This window comes from Bos indicus x Bos taurus, chromosome 21 (assembly GCF_003369695.1).
Source record: "Bos indicus x Bos taurus breed Angus x Brahman F1 hybrid chromosome 21, Bos_hybrid_MaternalHap_v2.0, whole genome shotgun sequence".
Lineage (NCBI taxonomy): Eukaryota > Metazoa > Chordata > Mammalia > Artiodactyla > Bovidae > Bos > Bos indicus x Bos taurus.
In genome coordinates this window covers 47,163,454-47,185,674 of record NC_040096.1, presented here as the reverse complement: position 1 = coordinate 47,185,674, position 22,221 = coordinate 47,163,454, and the positions used below count along the sequence as shown (strand labels likewise).

The window sequence follows — 22,221 nt, the reverse complement described above, 5'->3', positions numbered from 1 at the left end:
ATTAGGAAAATTGAGTCCTTTAAGCCAAACAACTATTTTTATTATTTTTTAGTTTATTTTACTCTTTTAGCTGTGTTGGGTCTTTGTTGCTGTGCATAGGCTGTCTCGAGCGGTGATGAGCAGGGGCTACTCTTTGTTGTGGTGTGCAGCTTCTCATTGTACTGGTTTCTCTTCTCTGCCTGGCTTGTGGAACACAGGCTCTAGGGTGCATGGGCTTCAAGAGCTGCAGTACGCAGGCTCAGTAGTTGTGGCACGGGCTTAGTTGTTCTGCAGCATATGGAATCTTCCTGTACAGGGATCAAGCCTGCGTCCCCTGTATTGACAGGTGGATTCTTATCCACTGTACCACCAGGGAAGTCCCAAATAACTATTGTTAAAATTGGGAAATTTGGCTACCACACATGTGCAGACTCTGTTCTAAAAATGTTTTGTGTACTAAATGATGGAATCATGAACTAAATAAGAGTCAGAAGTTGACTAATATTTACCAATACTAAAGACAATATGAAATGTCTGTTAATGCCTTGAAACTGAGGTTAACTTTTAATGATAATTTAAAGTTATTTACTACATTCTGCATGTACAGCTTATATTACTTGTGGACATGATATTACTCGGCCATATAATTTAGCTTCTAATTTCCTAATCATCTTAAGGGTGGAAGAGGAAGAAGTTATAGTACTGAAGTTTTCTTATAGTAGGTTAATTGCAAGTGTGATGAAATACGTGAATTACATGTAAAAAGTATATAGCAAGATAACATAAGACATTTGATAGCAGCAGCTTTTAAACTTTAATCCTAAATATCACAGCTGTGTTCTCATTATGCAGTCTGTACATCATGCTATCTCCTAACTTCAGTGGTCATATACAATAATAGACCTTTGGATTTAATATCTTTGACTTCACTCTTCATGCATAGTCCCAAAGTCGTGATGGGTACTAATTTGTCACTTTGCTGAAGCATGGCTTTGCATTTCTTTTAAACTGGGTAGGAGCAAATCACTGTGGTTAGAAAGTAAGCCCAGCTAATTACAGTGTGAGAGCTTCTCAGGGCAATTTAGTTGTTCCAATTTGATCATCACTATATGGTAATTCTTGTGAAGAGTAAAGATTTGCTGTCTTTGTGAAAAGTAGTCCAGAAGAAAAAAAAATGAAGAGCCAAGTGGTGAGTATGATAAAAGTGAGAATGTAAAACCCTCTGAAAAGTGATGTTTATTTATTTCACCATGATTTAGGTGTATGAAGTGAGCTTATTATGCTCCACAGAGAAAGAGAAATGATTTATAAATCTATTCTGGGAATGCTGTAGCCAATATAAGAATTGCTCATCAAATAAGCATTTTTAGCAAAGTCGAAAAGGCCATTGACTTTTGGCATGATAAATATTCACCGTTTGGGGGAATAAATGGGTTCTTATCTATCAAGTACTTGAGACAGTATTTAGCACATAAAAACCATGCAAATATTATCTGCTGAGATCATGATGATTTTAATGATGATGTAATTCTGGATGAGACTGTGAGAGAAAACCAAAGACCTCTATAGGTATTTGCATACATCAGTTATCAAGGGTCTGCTGTGGTGTTTCCCAGTTAATAATAAGTATTCAAAAGTAAAATGCTTGATATGGTTTGATCAATTTATTCTCATCACTGCTTATTCCTTTAGAAGTTCTCATGAATCTCAAAAGCATAAATATCTCCATTACTTTAAAAATAATCTCAGTTAGAGTTTCTGGGGAAAAATGTGTACATCTGTGAGTGGTTTAATATGAACACATAAAAATTGAGAATTTGTTGTTGTTCAGTTGCTAAGTTGTGTCTGACTATTTGTGACCCCATGGAGTGCAGGACACTAGGCTCCCCTGTCCTTCACCATCTTCTGGAATTTGCTCAGATTCATGTCCATTGAGTCAGTGATGCTATCTAACCATCTCATCCTCTGTTGTCCCTTCAATCTTTCCTAGCACCAGGGTCTTTGCCAATGAATTGTCTCGTTGCATCAAGTGGCCAAAGAATTGAAGCTTCAGCATCAGTCATTCCAATGAATATTCAGGAGCTTATTTCTTTCAGGATTGACTGGTTCAATCACCTTGCAATACAAATGACTCTCAAGAGTCTTCTCCAGCACCATAATTCAAAAGCATCAATTCTTCAGTGCTCAGCCTTCTTTATGATCCAACTCTCACATCCATGATCTCACATCTCACATACATGACTACTGGAAAAACCATAGCTTTGACTATACAGACCTTTGTTGGCAAAGTGATGTCTATGCTTTTTAATACCTTTTTTTCTTCACTTTAAATTTAGAATTTAAGCACCTTTAAAAGGAGCATTTTAAACATTTTAAAAATCGAGTTTAGATATTTCTCTAGGTTCTGTCTGAAAGACTTCCCCTTACTCTTGGATGCCTGGCAGATCCCTTTCCTGATCCTTAAGCCTGACCAAGTCCTGCTTCCTGCTGAAGCCTCCCAGGCTCCCCCAGGCTCATGGACTTCGTGCTGCCAGTGTACCACTCTCTGCCTTGCTGTGTTACATCCTGAATTCATAATTTGCATTTCTCATGCTAGATAGCAAGCCTGTTGACAAAGAAAGTAGGTCCTTACTAAATGTATGAATGAACCTCAAGTCATTTCACATGTAACAAAAGGAGATAAGAGAGACCTAATATTTCAAGCAAAGGATCTGGTAGGCTACAGTCCATGGGGTTGTAAAAGAGTTGGACATGACTTAGCAACTACGCAACAACAGCAATATTTCAAGCAATGCAGATGCCAGGCAGTGACCATATCAGAAAAACTGTAAGTTTCTCCCTATCCCCTGAAAAAAGATTTTAAATTTTCTTTAAAAAAAGAAATTAAATTATGTAAAAACAACTTTTATAAGAGAAGTCTTCATTCAGAAAAATCTAGAGAAGAGAAGAAATATAAAGAGGCTTTCATTTGTCCCTAAATGTTATATTGGCATCATTGGTGACATCGTTGAATTAGTGTGGTTAGTTTTTGTAAAAACAATTGAGTATCCACTGCATTTCAAGTACTATGCTATTGTTTCTCAATGTTTCATGTTACTCAACCCTCACAGCAATCTTGTTCTGTATGTCCTTGTATTTTCCCAATTTTCAGATAAGGAAATTAAGGCTAAGAGAAGCAGTACATCCAAAGTCACAGGTAATGAGTGGCAGACTAAAATTTGAACCAGATGTTTTGACTCAATTGGAGTTTTCTACCCACCATTCTGTTCAAATTTTAATTCTTACTCACCTAGACGATTATCTGAGCACCGGAGATATTTTTCACGTTATGTCAAGATGTCTTAAGTTGTTAAGACCTACAAAGGTATGATGTATTTCCCGAGCCCTGACTCTCCCACTATCTGCACCATGGATTTATGGTTGATTTTGCCTGTCCAATCCTGTGTTCTCAGCATTAACACCTGGAATAGTAGGACCACTGAGAGGACCACGTCAAGACATCAGTGTGTCTGTAACTTTCACTGAGCATTCTCTGGCTAGGTGTGCTTTTACTGGGGGGAAATTTGCTTAGAGGGCCACAAATGAGTCAGGGTTTTCATTATGTTTAGACACCAACACTAATTCAGAGATGTCACCAACAATGCTAAAATAACACTAAGGGACAAGTGGAAACCATTTTTTTTTCCTTCTCTTATCCAGATTTTTCTGAACTAAGACTTCTAAACTAAATCCTTTATTCTTTACTTCCAAGGAAAAGCACCAAGCCTGTCATTGAGGTAAATGAATACATATGGGCGCTGATGAGTGAGATTAAGAAAAAGGAAAGAGAGAAATGAGAACAGGTGTTGGAGAGACAAACTAAGAAAAGGCTTATATTTGCCCTGCTGTGCACTTGCCTACACCTGGGCCCTGGGTTCCTCTGACAGGTTTTATCTCCATGCACTTCTGTTTATAAAGAATTATTCTCCTGGACTAAGATTGTCTTCCATTTTCACTTGTTGTTTGCTGGATTCCTTTGGTTACACAGATGTTGTAATAGAAATAGGAAAACATATGTGCTGCCTCTTGATATAAAATTGTTTTTGTAAACAGTCCTTTAACTTGCCCATAAAATAACTGAGACATAAATCTTTGAGGAAAAAAACTTTGAAGAAGGAACAGAACATTAGCACTTAATCAAAGCCTCTCTTCCTTCTCCAATATCAACTCTTAATTGGGGATGGCCTGTACCTCTTTGTAAGGTTCTCTCTGCGTTACACCAGGTAGTTAAAATCATGGGATGCTGCTTTAGCAGGTGGACTGGGTAGATATGGTGAGTAATCACAAGATATAGTTTAAAACTCAATGGTAGAACAGAAAAATAAGATTTATATGTAAAAGTTTCAAGCTTGATTTCCATTACTTTGCTTTCAACTTTTCTATTTTTAATTTATGCAAACTAGTAACACCAATTTGGGTAAAACTGTATCAGATTTTTCCTTTTCAAATGTTACCTTTCTGTACAAATATCTCTTTAGAGTAAAATTAGGATTATATAAAATGGAAAAAAAAAATAGCAGAGGTGGGGCCTTTATATTGACATGGTTCCAGTTGATGCAGAAGACTATATGATCTTTGGGTACCACATCTATTACAATAGCTGAAACTCCATCCCCGCTACCCCCACCCCCATCCCAATCCCAGCCTCCTTTGTTGGGTTCTATAGGTACAGAGCAGCATCAAGATTATATATTTAACCTATAGCACTTTCCCACAAATGTGGATAAAGATAGTTAATGCAAGTGTCTAAAATTCTGTTCAGTAATTCAGCAGAATAAATTCTTGTTTTGGAGCAAAGAATACATGCAGTGATTTTTGGAGCATTGACTAGCCTGGCAACTGGTTTGATCATCTCTTCCAGCGATCGGCTTTGAGCAATCTGAAAATCTGTACAGTCCTTTAAGCCTGATGGTTTACTTGAGTGTGGTGAGTGAGAAGTGATGTTGGGAGTTTGAGTAGCAATCGTAGAGACACATTCTTTAAAATAATTAGAAGTAAATGCAGAAACTTTGAGATGGTAGAGGTTTTAAATGGATCGGTATCTTTTTTAAATGTGATTGTCATACTTTGGTTGAAGAGATAAATGAATATTAAATGAATTAACTCTTCCCTTAAAGTGTGCCAGTAAAATCAAGGTAGATGAATGAGCACTTTTTTTTTTTTACCAAGAGAAATAGATTTCTTAGGCAAGTTATGGTGAGTGGTCTGAAAATCCTGGCTTTTTAATGCCAAAAAATAAGTTCCAGACTATTAGAGGTAATTTTTAGCCAAGGTTTTTGCATGAGTAGTTCTTGGAAGTGCTGCATGTAATCTGGCCAAGCTAGTGTAATGGCCAGTTCTTGGAATAAATAACAACGTGTCATCTCATAAGAGAGTCCTGCTGCAACAGATAATTCATACTGGTGATTTGACAACTAACCTCATTACTTTTCAGTAAGTTTTGGTCTGTATCATCTATCTTTCTAATCTGTAAATCACTCTCTGGTGTCTTCACTTTGGGAAGTGATAAAATGACTTGGCATTAGTCGCCGCTGTAGAAAAAAAATGTTAAAAAACATTGATTGGTTGCAGGATTATGCCGTTTCTTTATTTTGGGAGATTGTGAGAGCTCCACTTTGGGTAGGGTGAGTTGTAAATATAGCACATATTACTGGAAGAAATGGCAAATTAAAAAAATACTTACCTTAGAATTACCCTTGGTGAGTAATACTATATTTATTATATTTCTGTGATTCTCAACCTCTATCTCTTGTTGCATCTGACATCAAGTTAGTATAGTTATTTCCTTTTTAAAAGGAGAACTAACATAAAATATATATGTTCTTTGTAAGATAATCCCCATTTTAGAAACATTAAAATATGGGGAAAATAGGAATTAAGGAAATAATGTTGGCTAAGGTTTGTTTGAGATTCTGGCACAGTGTTTTAGGAAACTAATTGTTGATAATCTTGGACAGTATGTAATTTTGTTGGCTCTCTGTTTTTGCCACTCAGTAAAACAAATTGTTGAAAGATTTTGCTAGAGGTTTCCTTCTTGATTTTGTACTGTGTTGGTAAATCTTTTCACAGGGACCTTCTTTTAGCAAGTCGTTTAATAAATACATGAATATGCATGCTGTTTTACATACATATAATATTTTAAGAATGGGGTATGATTTGAGCTAAGGGGAGAAAATTGAGATATTATATTGGGTTGGCCAAAAAGTTTGTTCAAGTTTTCTGGTGGCATCCCCAAATGAACTTTTTGGTCATCCCGTACTTCAAAACAAAATACTAAAACTAATATAGCAAATTTTTCATGAACATTTGAAAATACTGCAAAAAGCTTAGAAAAGTAGGCCAATGACTGTTCTCTATCATTAGTGAGACAACAGTGGGGACAGCTACACTTGGCAAATGTGATACTCTGTATATTATTCAGTTATTTAAATGTAAACATGTTTATCTGAACAGTTTACATTGTTTTTCATATACTGGTATTTTTTTTTTTAACTTAAATATCTTTGGAATAATTGGTGGGCTAAAGCCCAGAACACAGTATGATTTCCATTACTTATAAGTTGTTTTTTTTTTTTTAAGAAAATTACATTGTTATTTACTCAATAAGTGGATAATGGGCTTTATTTTTTAAGAAGAAAAAAGACAAAATATTCTAGGGATACAATGACTATATTTTATTTAGGCAAGGAACACACTGTCTGTGTTTTATGCTATAGTTCTTTTCATTTTGTGTGTAATGTGCTTTAATTTCACATGCACTGGTATGTCTAGCTTTGAAAAATCTTAAATTTGAATCACATTATATATATATACATGAACGGCATACAGTATATTGATTTATAGGGGAAAGTAAATTTCAAAATGTACATAAAGCAAATCTAATCCATAAGTGCAGTATTTAAAAACTAAAATGTATGATAACTAGGTAAGTGAATTCAATTCTTAACAGATGCTGCATTATGTTTCATAGTTTTTTTTAAGAAAACTTTTGTGTATCATTCTACTACCCAATCATGGCTATTTAATAAAATATAATGGATGGATATTGACATAATTCTTAGGGTATAAATATGAGAAACTGAACAAGATACCATGTTGGCTATAGATGGGAACTAAGAACCAAAAACAAGAGGTTAATTTTGAAGAGCTGTCTGAGCTTCTTGTGGAAGTCAGTCAAAATGGGATTGAACCTGAAGACTTGCTTCTCTGACCTTTGCTGTCTCCAGAATTCTTTTTATTGTGGTGTGTGTGTGCATGCATGTGCGTGCATGCATGCATGTGCATGAGGTGCAGATGTATGAACGATGGCTACTTACATGAAATAATTGGGGAGGTAATATTCTGGAGGGCAGTATCCTTAGGGAATTTGGAAGTTCCACATACATGTGTCTCATGGAGTGCTGTCTCTGATCATATGGCTGGTTGAATCCAGAGCAGGGATTGGAAGGGATGGATATGGATCATAATTAATTTCTTGGTCTGGCCTCTGTCCTTATTCCTCTTTGTAAAACGAGGGCATAAAAAGGTGTTTTAAAATTAGGAAGCACTATAGTGTAATAGTTATGAGACTCAGCCACAGAATCAGCAAATTTGGTTTGAGCCCTGGCTCTGCCCATACCACGTTTCCACAGCAGGTGCCTCTGACTAATGAGCTATTTACTGGGCTCTGAAGGGAGGGAGGGAGCATGTGACCTCCCAGGGGCTCAGCAGCTGGTCCGTCTTCTGGAGGAACCCTCAGCAGGCTAATGGCTGCTCACGCCAGAGGCAAGAGGTGGTCAGAGAACGGGTGGAACAATTCTGGATCTTGTTTTTCTCAGAGGTGTTTACCTGATCATTAGCCATTTGGTGGCACAGAAAATGTTCAATCCATCCATCTTCCTGTCTAGTGGCTTTTTCAGTTACCCCATGAATTATACATTTTCACTGACTTAACACATAACTTTGGCCCAGGTGCCCTTAAATGCAGCACTAACATGAAATGCATGTGTTGGCTCTGTGGTCAGGTTTCAGGTTAGTAGATAAAACACTCTTGACATCTTTAATACCCTTTATAGGGTCTTGTATAAATAATAGTTGTCAGTTGATAGTTTTTTCTTCCAAGCATCGATGACATTTCAAAATAGAATTTGGTGGGTGGCTGCAGGTTGTTTTTGGAAAATAAGGACAAGCTATTTACTTGCTTTACCATCAAATGACTCTTTCATTATTTTGCCATTTAAAAATGTCTTAATGCCCCCTGGAACATGTGGCACCAATGAGCTAATCATAGTCAAAGAAAACATTGATTCTAAGAGTGGTTTGCAGCAATACTCTCTACTTGCATTATGCTTACAGAGGGAAAGATTATTAACACTTACGCTGGGTGGGTTCTCAGAATGCCTGGCCTTGGGTAGAGTGACACACAAAGCTAAGGAACATGTGGCCTGGGTGTTGGGACAGTGAGGGGAGGATAATGTTTTGTGGGGGGTATTTTCTTGGAAAATAACATACATTAAGAAAAGTACATTTCTTAACTGTACAGTTTGATGAATATTTACCAATTGCCTATGACCAGCTAACTAGGAGCAAGAAACCGATGTTCAGTTCAGTTCAGTCGCTCAGTTGTGTCTGACTCTTTGCAACCCCGTGAATCGCAGCACACCAGGCCTCCCTGTCCATCACCAACTCCTGGAGTTCACTCAAACTCATGTGCATCGAGTTGGTGATGCCATCCAGTCATCTCATCCTCTGTCGTCCCCTTCTCCTCCTGCCCCAGTCCCTCCCAGCATCAGGGTTTTTCCAATAAGTCAGCTCTTCACACGAGGTGGCCAAAGTATTGGAGTTTCAGCCTCAGCATCAGTCCTTCCAAAGAACACCCAGGACTGGTCTCCTTCAGAATGGACTGGTTGGATCTCCTTGCAGTCCAAGGGACTCGCGAGAGTCTTCTCCAACACCACAGTTCAAAAGCATCAATTCTTCAGCACTCAGCTTTCTTCACAGTCCAACTCTCACATCCATACATGACCACTAGAAAAACCATAGCCTTGACTAGATGGACCTTTGTTGGCAAAGTAATGTCTTTTCTTTTGAATATGCTATCTAGGTTGGTCATAACTTTCCTTCCAAGCAGTAAAGCGTCTTTTAATTTCATGGCTGCAATTACCATCTGCAGTGATTTTCGAGCCCAAAAAAGTGAAGTCTGACACTGTTTCTGCTGTTTCCCCATCTATTTCCCATGAAGTGATGGGACCAAATGCCATGATCTTAGATTTTTGAATATTCAGCTTTAAGCCAACTTTTTCACTCTCCTCTTTCACTTTCATCAAGAGGCTTTTGAGTTCCTCTTCACTTTCTGCCATAAGGGTGGTGTCATCTGCATTTCTGAGGTGATTGATATTTCTCCTGGCAATCTCGATTCCAGATTGTGTTTCTTCCAGCCCAGCATTTCTCATGACGTACTCTGCATATAAGTTAAATAAGCAGGGTGACAATATACAGACTTGACGTACTCCTTTTCCTATTTGGAACCAGTCTGTTGTTCCATGTCCAGTTCTAACTGTTGCTTCCTGACCTGCATCCAGGTTTCTCAAGAAGCAGGTCAGGTGGTCTGGTATTCCCATCTCTTTCAGAATTTTCCACAGTTTACTGTGATCCACACAGTCAAAGGCTTTGGCATAGTCAATAAAGCAGAAGTAGATGTTGTTTTGGAACTCTCTTGCTTTTTCCATGATCCAGCAGATGTTGGCAATTTGATCTCTGATTCCTCTGCCTTTTCTAAAACCAACTTGAACATCAGGAATATCACGGTTCACATATTGCTGAAGCCTGGCTTGGAGAATTTTGAGCATTCCTTTACTAGTGTGTGAGATGAGTGCAATTGTGCGGTAGTTTGAGCATTCTTTGGCATTGCCTTTCTTTGGGATTGGAATGAAAACTGCCCTTTCCAGTCCTGTGGCCACTGCTGAGTTTTCCAAATTTGCTGGCATATTGAGTGCAGCACTTTCATAGCATCATCTTTCAGGATTTGAAATAGCTCAACTGGAATTCCATCAGCTCCACTAGCTTTGTTCGTAGTGATGCTTTCTAAGGCCCACTTGACTTCACATCCCAGGATGTCTGGCTCTAGATGTTACTAGACCATTAAAAACACCCTTGTAACTCCTTCCAATTAGTATTAACATATCCCGAAGAAACCATTGTCCTAACTTTTAACTTCCTAGTATTGCTGCTTTTGAACTTGATTTTGATGCAAAGAGCATGCTTGCTTTTGTATCTGGCTTATTTGTTCAGCATTGTATCTGTTAAAGTCATTCATGTTGTTACATTCAATTGTGATCTGTTCATTATAACTAATGTCTAGTGTTGAATGAATAAACTACAGTTTACGTTGATGAGTATATGGTAGTGTCTAGTTTCTACTGATTATAAATAGTGGTGTTATGAATATTCTTATAAATGTCTTTTGGTGAACATGTGAACATTTCTGTAGGGTATATAATGATGAGGGTAAATTAACTAAGAATCATAGAAATGTTCAGCTTTAGTAGGTACTACCGATTTTTCATCACATGTATTACCATTTAAAAAATGCAAATAATCACTGCAGCTCTCTTGCTGCACCATGGTTTCTGAATTGTAGACCAATTGGAAGGACTGTACCAAAAGATTATGGACTAGTCTTTAACTCTAACGCAGACACGTTTGTACATAGACATATACTATATTCACTGCTGCTGCTGCTGCTAAGTCGCTTCAGTTGTGTCAGACTCTGTGCGACCCCATAGACGGCAGCCCACCAGGCTCCCCCGTCCCTGGGATTCTCCAGGCAAGAACACTGGAGTGGGTTGCCATTTCCTTCTCCAATGCATGAAAGGAAAAGTGAAAGTGAAGTCGCTCAGTCGTGTCCAACTCTTAGTGACCCCCTGGACTGCAGTGTACCAGGCTCCTCTGTCCGTGGGATTTTCCAGGCAAGAGTACTGGAGTGGGGTGCCATTGCCTTCTCCAACTATATTCACTATATGCACTATATTTACTAGTATTGTTATATACAGTTTGTAATAGTTTTATCTGAATATTGCTTTTTATCTAACTGCCTTCAGTTTTCTTCTTACTTTTTACCATGTTTGTACCCTCAGCACCATCACTATATTGTAGATACTCCTATTAAGCTCATTTTACAGACAAGGTACAGAGAAATAGCTTTCCCAAAATTCTATAGTAGGAAGTAGGGAAGAATATGTACTCTTTCTTTACATGTAACATCTTTAAAACAAGATCTTAAAAGTCTGACCAGGTATAATCCTGAAGACCAGACCTATATGCAGAGAAAGCTTATAAGCTCAGCAGAGCCATTAATAATTCTGTAGAAGACAAAGCATTTGGATAATTTACATTAAAACATCTGAGGTGAAATACTGTAAAGCAATTATATTTCAGTAAAAAATAATAACCTATTGAATGCTGAAAAAAAGATGAATGTTAGATGAACCTGTTGTGGTAATCATTTTACAGCATGTAAACCATACTGTCATGCTGTATGCCTTAAATTTATACAGTGGTATATGCCAGTTATTTCTCAATAAAACTGGAAAAACATTTAAAAATATCAGATGAAAAATTTCTACCATATAATATTTACCAATGCTAAATCTATACCAACCTCAGTGAGCGTAGTTGAGAGCCATGATTAAGAATACAGGCCCCGGAACTGGGCTGTCTCCATTTAAATCCCCAATAGCCCATCCAGAGAACCTAGTTCTCTGCAGAAAATGCATGAGACCTTGCACTTCCCTTGTGATGCTTTCTGCTGAGGTCTTGTACTGCAGTTACTTATTTTTTTCCTGTGTCTCTCTACCTGACCACAAACTCACTAAGGAACAGGTGCTACATCATAGTTATTTTTAATCCCTCAGGGTGCCTAGTACATATCTTAATGATAAACATCAGTAAGTAATTGTTTCAGGAGCAGTAAGATACTTAGCATTTTATGACATTTACTATTTAAACTGCATCTACTTTCCGAAGAACCGGAAACAACTTGCAAGGAAAAAAATGCAAAATATGGTATTTACATGTTTTATGTCAATTGAGATAAGCAGAGTACACCATTTAGGCAATGGCTGACTTAAATTTCTTGTAGTTTAATGCAAAGTGGAACATATGTTGAGTAAAATGGTTCCTATTTTCTAGGAGAAAATAAATACGTATCTTGGAATTATTTATTTATATGTCTTCCTTCTTTCTAGATAGGGCAGCTTGTTGTGAATGGGGAATGTGTCTTATTTAAATTTGTATCCCCAGAGCCAGTCAGTCACAGTGTTTAACATGTGGGCAGATGAATGAATGAATGAAAAAAAACAAAAGAAAAAAAGAGGAAAAAAGGAAGAGAGAAAAGACATTTCTGGGAATTTTCATAAGAATATTGGAATGACTGATACATGTTCGCCATAACAATGTAAGAGGATGTAGAACACAGAGGTGCAGAGCCAGAGCTGGTCTGTTTGGGTATAAATCTTGACTTTTTTCTTGGAGCAAGTTACTTAACTTCTCTGGGCATGAATTGCTTCATCTATAAAGTCGGTTAATAATATTAATAACTGACTCTGAAGAATCGTGAAATAGTGCTTTTAAAGGTCTTGGCATATAAGCACTTGACAAACATCAGCAATTAATTCATTTGGCATATTTTTATCAGGGCTACACTGTTCCAGGCACTATTCTGTGTGCCGAAGCTACAGAATTTAGCAAAACAGGTTTTATGGAGCTTATATTCAAGTAGGGTATGGAGACAGAGAACAAATAGCCATACAAAATCAGAGGCTGGTGAGAGCAATGAAACAAAAAAGGATAAAAGCACAGAAGGAATCATGGTGGTGAGGTGGCCTCTAGGAGAAATGGAGTGTGGATGTCCGAGGGAAGAAACCTAGGTGGAGAAGCAGTGAGTGTAGGCCTTGTAGTGTGGAGTGTGCTGGATGTAACCAGGAACAGCAAGGGGTCCAGTGAGCCTGGAGCAGCAATGAGCAATAAGTGAGATGGAAGGAGGCTTGTAGAGACTTGTATGGTTTGGAGCATAGGAGCAATGGAAGCTGATTTACAACTGTAGAGGATAACCTGGCTGCTATGTGAGATGAGATAGTATCAAGATGTCAGAGGAAACAAGGATAACAATCAGGAGGGTATTAAAATAGGCCAAACAAAAGTTGATGATGGCTTAGACTAGGGTGGTAGCAGTGGAGATGAGAAGAAGAGATTAGAATTGCAATACAGATAAATTTAGACTTGACTTGATTTGCTATTTGATTGGAAGAGGGTGAGCAAGAAAGAGAAGTAAAGGTAAACCCCACGATATTGGGGTCCAAGGAACAAGGGCAACTGGAGATGTCATTAACTAAGATGGAAAAGATGAGGAAGATTTCTTCTGGGTGCTGGGAGTGATCAAAGGGTCTGATTTGAGTATAATCTTTTATTCATTCACTGTTTTATCAATCTCTGACTGGGTACCAGAGCCAGACACTGTTCTAGACTCTTGGGGTAGATCATTGGGAAAAAAATGAAATAGAAAAAAAAAGAGCAAAACTCTCCTCTTTAGAAGTTTTCATTCAACTATGGGAAGATAATAATAAAATCATAAGTATTATAAATAATAAGTGAATTTGCCATTACCGATTCACTGCCCTGGTCAGCTCTGTCTGCTTCTAAAGGTGTTGATTTGAGTATAAGTGGAAAAGACACAACCTTTTCCATTGTGTCTGATGATACTTTCTTCCAATTTGCATTTTTCTCCTCATCCCTGTTCAGATGCAATAAATAGGTTTTTTTTTGTCACACAATTCATACCAATTACTATCTCTAGTGTTAATTTATGGAGAAGGCAATGGCACCCCACTCCAGTACTCTTCCCTGGAAAATCCCATGGACGGAGGAGCCTGGTAGGCTGCAGTCCAGGGGGTCTCGAAGAGTCGGACACGACTGAATGACTTCACTTTCACTTTTCCTCTCATGCATTGGAGAAGGAAATGGCAAACCACTCCAGTGTTCTTGCCTGGAGTATCCCAGGGACGGGGGAGCCTGGTGGGCTGCTGTCTATGGGGTCGCACAGAGTCGGACACGACTGAAGCAACTTAGCAGCAGCAGCAGCAGTGTTAATTTATATCTGAATTCTCCATAATGAAATATGCACATGCATACTTATCTAAACTGAGCATTGCATAGATATTTATGGGTGTGTGGTGGTCTAGTTTAGGGGCACCAGCTCCCTTCTGCTTAATCATAAGTTGTTCCAAGTAAGTAATTTATTCCAGAATCATCTTGTCATAGTTATTCTACATCAAATTTATATTTCTCTGCTCACACTAAAAACCTGTCTAACTTCTTGCTCGCTCTGGTGCAGCACTTTCTGGTGTTCCATATTACTCTAAATCCAAGAGATAGACCACAAGAAACGTGTTCCATGATAAAACAAGTTTAAGAAAAGCCACATTCCGCATCACAACCACTTGGAAATTCACATTGTACATGATCATTTTTAAGGCTCTGAGAAGTCTCACAGTACGAAACTGTTTAACTCCGTCCACTCAGCATATCCAACATTTCCTTTACTATGAGACAAAAACTTGCTAACATTCTGTAGAACTTGTGTGTCAGGCCTCGAACTTTGGGAAAATTCTGAGTGGGTTGACAGCATCATAGGCAAGAAATCCAGAGAAATATATTCCAGTGTTCAGGCTGGCTTTGTTTGTGCAACCTTAGACAAGGCAGTTAACCTCTCTGTTCCCTAGGTTTCCCATTTATAAAATGGTGATAACAACAGGCCTTCCTAGGCTTGCTTCAGGTTTTACTCAGTACCTCTAAACGTATAAAACATGAATGAAAGCACTTTGCACAAGTCTAAATGAAAGTACTTTGTATGAGTTTAAATAATGTAGTTTTAAATCTTATTTTTGTGTCTCTTCAAACATTTAATTTCCATCTCATGCATAGTCTGAAGTAATACTTATTTTTAACTTATATAGTAATTTTATTTCCAAGTTTATCTTACCAACAGTCTAATTTGTATATGCTTTGATCCAGGCTAAGTGTAAACTATCTCCTCCTATAGGAAGTCATCCTCAATTTGGCCTTCTTTCATTTGTCCCCCTTTACTCCTTTGGTCATTTATTGAGAAAGTCTGCCTCTCCTCTGGTTTGTAGCTCTGCAAGGGCACAGACCACATCTTCAGTACCTGGCCCATAGTAGGGGTTCCATTTATTGAGCTGAATCCTAGATTGTTCCATTTTTAAGAATTACATCATCCTGTTTTCAATTATGGTACCCACAAAGTTGGGGGAGGGGTACACTATTTCCTTCATCTTGAGTGTGTTTATCATCAGGATTCCCACAACATAATCCTTCACTGACTTTGCTTTGGTTCTAGTTCTGAGAACAAATTGTCCTGTGGTTCAGGGCATTGCCTGCTTCCCCACCGGGATTTGGGATGTTCTTTCTCATCCCTAACTTTTGCTTAGTGAAGTCAATCGCTCATCAGTAGAAGTAGGAACAACTCCAAAGCTTCCTTCTTTCTTCTTTCATTTGAATTAACAGCTCTTCATTTTGAACCTCTTTATCTGCTTTTCATATACTCTGTATTTGTAACCACCTTTCTTGTTTGAAGACACTTTTAGGAGACAGAGCCCATGGCTTTGTCATTTCACCTGAGTCTTAAGAAAATGCTGACTTCTTGGCTAATTTCTGACCTTGTTCTCTCTCTTTAATCCCACTGTTTTCTCTTTTATTTCTTCATATGGTTGTTTTGGTTTCATTGCTTGTAAGTTCTCCACAATGCCATTTCCTCATACAGGCAGCAGTCTGTGAGAACTTAAGGAGAAGAGAGCAAACATCGTAACAGTATAAAGGAGGAGTAGGATGTACATAGCCAATGTGATTAATCAACTTCTATTCATTGCTCACAACAATGTATTATTATCCACATTTGCCACATGAGTAAATGAAGTCACAAAATAGTTAAGTAATTTGCCCAAGCCAGAATATAAAGAATCCAGGCTTTGAAACCTGGGCATCTGGCTCCAGAGGCCTGTCTTTTAACCACTGTATTATCCACTGTTATCATATACAGTATGTTATTAATATCTGATGCTGAGTATCTGTGAGGACCTAATTGAGGCTGGGTATGGCTTCGATATTATGATCAAGTGAAGCAGATAATTAAGACAATGAAATATAGTAGACCAGATGTAGGTTAGCTGAACAAGAATACTAGGTACAGAGATTTCTGATATTAATGAAGACATTAACCAAGAGATGACACAAGGGATGTGATCGACTGCAAGGGCAGGGAGAGTGGAAGCAGCTATAGCAATAACAGAAACAGAGAGTGGTTGGCAAGGTAGTACCATAGAATGGTGAAGAACTTTTGGAGGCATAGGTTGGAAACCAGGCTTTGCCAGTTTTAGTTGACTTTGTAGGTGGCCTACCTACAGTAATGCTCAAAATGCAGTGGTTGAACAACATATTGAACCTATATGTTGAACAAGATCTGAACAACATGTTGACTGTATATCATATATTACTTTTTAAGAGATTTTTCCAAGTGTTTAGAGTCTCTATGCAATTTTCTGATATACTTGGCAAGTATATCAGTGTATTTAGGACAGGATCATAAGCTAATAAAGCATCTCAGTTCTTGATGAGGAGGAAAGAGGTTTGGCATGGTTTGTAGTAGCTGGCATGGAACCTACATAAAAGTAAGTATCCTGTGTTCCTGTTCATAGTCCTACTCCAGGCAAATAGTCTCAAAATCTGACATTTAAGACATATTCTTTCTGTAGGTTTCAGCTCAATAAATACAAGTCTTTTAATGCTGTGTATGGCTCTAGTTTGCCTTTGGCTTGAGGTTTTTTTTTTTTTTCTTATTCAAAGAGATGTATAAATTCTCTGCATATCTAAATCTCTGAGATAACAGATTACATGAATGAAGAGAAAAATCTGAAACAGGTTTTCAGATTTTACAAGGGGCATATGATGTAGGAACCATTTCACTCCCACCTGTCTCAAATTATAAAAGTGAAGTGGACTTGAAGGAAAAATAATTTAAAATATCAAAAGCTGGACTGAGAGCAGGAGCAGTTAGCTAGCTCTTCAGGGCACCAACACATGACTCTGTGTAGTAGTGTGGTCACGTCCATGAATGAGTTGCTTAGGGGGTGACCACAAAAGGTATGCAACAATAGTAGCAGACAGTTGCCATACAGCTTCCAAGGACAGTGGGTCCTATTCTCTGCAGGCCTTTGGTGTACAGATGGGGATCTGGTGGTCCTCCTTACCACCCTGCCCCACTGCTTCCTCATCTTCCTCTTCTTGCATCCCCCATATTTAGTTTACAACAGTGTTAGGTGAATAAATAGCATCAGTTTGAAGGGGCCAAATTATCAGCCTGCCTTGGGAATCCAGTGTCTTGGTCAGAGCTGTGCACTATTTAAGGGAATATATTAAATGAAAATGTTTATGTATTAACTTGGTATTGCAAAAATGTAAAACTGAACAGCTTGGCTCTTTATTATGACAAATTATGAAAAGGCAGCAATCACACAGACAAGAAAATATGATGAATAGTCAAGAGATTCAGGTTCCACTCCAGAGTCTGTCTCTAACCAACACTGAGCATTGGGCTCATGATCTGAACGTTTCATCAACTGCATTTTTTCATTTTAGTTTCTTTATCTCACTTACAATGCCTTCCTTAACAAATCCTAATGTCAGGAATATTAAGCAAATCAGTTTCTTTGGAACACCCTGAAAAGACATACACTTCCGGTAGAATATATACTGAAGAAGAATATAGTGCCACAAAAACTCACAGACTTAACTAAAGCAGATTTTTTTTTTTTGAAAATTTGAGGAATTTTATTGCCAAAAAGAATCTCTCAGTCCAATGTGCTTACTACACTGAGGCCTAGAGAAGTTACTAAAGGCTACAGAGCTTTGCCTTGATATTTAAAATTGCTGAATGTTTGGAAACCACCTTCTCAGAAAAGAAAATTGCTCATGAAATAGCAAATGGGAGCAGAAGGAGAAAGTTTTATTCCTTTCGCCTAAAGTAGCCCTTTAGTTGTTTCCAGCTCCTTTTCTTTAAATATGAATTGAAGGAATGTGTTTCTGAGTTTTACTGCCTGAATTTTGCCTCAGTGTTTATTTCAAGTGAAATGTTGCAATCACAATTGTAATTCTCGCTACATATTTTTTCCCCAATGAGCTTGGCTCAAAAACCTACACTACTTCTTACACATTATATGTTATTTATTGGAGAAAAGGGAAACCTCAACACTGAACAAAAATAACTAGCTTGAACCAATAAAATTAATTTAAAAATTGTATCAGAGGCTTGGAAAGGCAGGTTGAAACTATATGACTTCCACTTAACTTGATCACAGCCAGATTTGATGCCCAAAGCAACTATAGGGGAATTGTGCTAGAATGTCCTCTTAGTAAGCATTCTCTGAACAGACACCAGACTGGGATTATATTATATATGCAAGGATTTTACCAGAAGATACTAGGGCCAGCCTCAGGCGGGGAGCTACCTAGCAGCTGCACAAGACCTTCCGTTTTAGAACAATTAATTCAATGCTCTGCTCTGCTGGTCTTAAAATTCATGATTTTTGAACAGAGTGCTCCACATTTTGACTTGGTACTCAAAATGATGTGGTTGGTCCTGGAGGAAACTGGTGTGAAAGTAAATGGGAAGGAAGCCGGGAGAGACCAGAGCAGCTCTGTCTGACCTCTCTGCAGAGCTGGCCTTTGAGGCAGGTGGAAGGAAGGGAAGGTAGTGGAAGCCTTTCAGCTTGCAGTGCAGTCTAAAAGGAATGTTCGGTAAAATCGTCACAAAATGGAGCCTCGCAATAGGCAGGCAAGCAGCTCGTTGTCTTCCGGAAGCCGCCTTCCTCAGCATGGCTGCCGGCCCTGTCGTGCATCTCACAGACCTCCAACTCCTTGGAGCCTGAACGACCTCTGCTGCTGCTCTGCACTCCGGTGTGGTATTGTGTAGAGGCCATGCTCCCCACCACCCTACAGCTGCTCCTGTCTCACGACAGGGCCAGCAGCCATGCTGCGGAAGGCGGGTTCCAGAAGGCGCCAATAATTAATTTGCATTTTTAGAAAACTGGAAGGTAAATAATGCTTTTGTCCATATTATCTCTTCCAAAGCCTTTACTATTACAGAAAACTAAAGGCCTTAGGAACAAAATAACTAACAGACCAATCAGATATTAAAATTGCACAAAGTAGGAAAATAATTCACAAATGGAAAATTTAGAATAAGCATATATATAATCCATAATTACAATTAAGAAACTGTGAGATATTTACTCTTTAGTAAAAGTTAGTGTTAAATTTCTAAGATCTTAAGATTTGCCAGCCACTATTACTTTAAGTTGAATTAAATAGCACACTTCAACACACTTTGGGAAATATAATGAGACATCAAAAAAAAGAGATCCGAACAGAAGACCCAGGACAGACCTTCGAGAGTATCATTTCAGACAAACTTGAGAAGCCATTTACCCAGCATTAGGGTAAATGGAAGGAGAACTTCAGTCATTTGCTTATGTAACTATTTTTAAAGACCTAATTAGTTCTATTGAATTATTGTGGTGGAGGAAGGATAGAAATATGAGAACTGGTACAAACTAAGAGGGAGAATAAAGGCAATAGTGACTCAATTTGAAAATTTCAAGAGCTACATAATGCTCAACACAAGGACCACTTGGTTTAATGGCTTGTTTCCTTTTATTTATTGCTGAACACTAAGCAGGAGGTCCATGGGCCCGCGTATGTAAGAGGTACTGGTAGGTTTGGTGTACCTGCCTTCACGGACCCAGTGCTGCTCAGGGTCAGCCGCAAGCAGATCTAGACAGGTAGGAGAGTGCTGGTCTCTGTGTCTGTTCCCAGACGATTCACCTTATGCCCCAGGCTCACATTCTGCCTCGTGTAAGGTGGATTTACACCTTGTTTCCAGTGTGTAAAGCTGCTTGGTCAGAGAACAGTGGGGATGAGTCAACTGCAGACAGAATATGGATACTTATCTTGTCCTCTTCAATGAACATGCACATGAAGAAACGAAATTCATTCTCCAACCATTTTATTGACGTCTTCACAAATTTCCAAGTTCCTTAGTAAGGACCAGTGAAAGGGAAATGTTGGGTTATTTCCCCCATTCTCGAAAAGAAATTGATTCTTCCCTTTCTCTGTGCCTTTTTTGCTTCCTTCCTCTCCTGAAGGAAATAAATAGAACAAGATGTGGAATCTTTGGGACCACCTTTAAGATATAATGCATTTTCTTTTTCTGAACTTCTTTCCATCCTGAGAAGCAGGTAACCTAACTTGGTTTGGAGAACAACATCTCCCCCACCCGGAAATGTCTGACCACTCAGGTTTAATTTATCAGTCAGTCATCACTCAGGGTATAACTAAGAGAAATCAGTTATTAGAAACTGAAATGTCCTCTTTGAACAGAGCTTGTTATCTATGAGGTTACTAATATTGTGTATGTCTCATTCATCATTATGTGTAAGTGAAAAGCTCTTCTGTTTACCAATTCAATGCAAAAACTCACCTCCTTCCAGTAAATGAAATGTTTTCCTTGTAGGCTTATTTTGTTGTTGTAATTCTCACGGACCGTAGTCATTTTCTGGGCTTACCGTAAACTTCGGTGAAAGATTGTCAAGTGGTCACATTTGGGGGATTGATGAAGTGTTCCTGTTCTTCCTGACAAATTCACGCAGAGGGACACAAGTTTTCCAGGGAATGTTTTTTTTCATATAGAGAGTTGTATTAGTCCCACATTAGTTAGTATTTTTGATGAAAATGATAAAATTTATTGTCTGGAAATGAAAATATCAATCTTTCATACCCAATTTGTCTGTTGTGCTTTGGTACAACCTCAATCAAAATGGAGTTAATCAGGAGTGACCTCATAGGGTCACTAACTCTAAAATTAATTCTGGTTTTAATGATATATGTCTCTAATTTATACCTAAAAAGTGTGGACCACCTGTGTTGTTGACTGGTTGTGATCATCTTGAGACCTAAGGGATTTGTATCAGGAGAAAATCCAGACATGCAGGATACATGTTTCTTTAAAGTGATGCTATAAAAATTATTTTCTCAATTAAATCTGTGATTCACTTTTTATTTTGTAAAGCCATAAAACTTATGGCTTTGAAATGATTGAATGTATGTTTGTGATTTGTTTTCACTACCCTCTTTCCTTATTACCCTTCTCCAATGACACCATTCATGTAGCATAACCACAAGCCTTTTAAAGTATATTTCGTAGCCAGGGCCACATTTGGCACTGGGCTGTAGCTTGCAGTGACACAATTTTATAGAAAATAGCAGTATTAATTAGATATATTCTGGTGAGCTAGAAGTAAATGTTTCTGATTGTTGTCTGAAGCCAAACAGGAAAATGTAAGAGCAATAATAAGTATGTTCTCCCTCATTCTGATATACCAGCATAGGCAAATTTTTGGCTGGAAAAGCATAAGTGAGTAATTAGATAATTGCTGCCTTGATTGAGCTTAATAGGAAACATTTCAATTAGGCTAAAACTACATAGAAAGGAAGTGGGTTTTTTACAAAGGGAAACATTCCTTGTCATGCAACTGTCAGCTTGTGCCCACACTAAGAGATGGGATTAAGTGGATCTCTGCAAAGGAAACAAAAAAGAAATGATTGCGGTAATTAGACCTATACTTAAACATTGTGTCTTCTGATAGAATTTCTTGATGATTCTAGCTTCGATAACGCAGCCCCTAGAAATGTCTTGCCTGTAACAAATTACTGCCTTAAATCTGTGGCAAAACAAGTTCCTGGAAAAAAAAAAGTTATGATTTTCTCATACTACAAAAACTAACATTCTAGAATTGCAGTCCTCTTCTCCAAGCCACCTGCATGCTAGCAAGTAATCAGAAAAGCCATTTGGGGCTAGTTTGCATGGTTAATGGTTTCTCCTTAGCATACCTTGAGCTTATATAGCCAGTTGCTGACTCAGGGCTTGAACCAGATGTAAAAAAAAAAAAAAAGGCTCCTTTCTCAGAGTGTGACCAAGGAACAGAGCTATTCTTAATACCCTGGGAATAGAGGATATAACTTCTCTGGCCCATCAACATAGGGGTTTTATCCATGGGGAGGTAGATGGTTCCACCCACAGGTGGTTAGGTTTGTGAGGAT

The 22,221-nt window shown here is 38.2% G+C and overlaps 1 protein-coding gene across 2 annotated transcripts in view; it reads left to right on the top strand.

Moving 5' to 3' along the window:
- Nucleotides 1-22,221, top strand: part of SLC25A21 (solute carrier family 25 member 21) — a 524,275-nt gene that overhangs the window by 156,048 nt on the left and 346,006 nt on the right. Inside the window, exon 1 of one of the 2 annotated variants that reach the window (XM_027521917.1) lies at nt 4,462-5,717. The exons of the other annotated variant lie outside the window; for it this stretch is intronic. The gene's annotated coding sequence lies outside the window, so the exon portion shown is untranslated. Of the gene's footprint in view, nt 1-4,461; nt 5,718-22,221 lie in introns of those variants that run through there. 2 annotated transcript variants of the gene reach the window in all.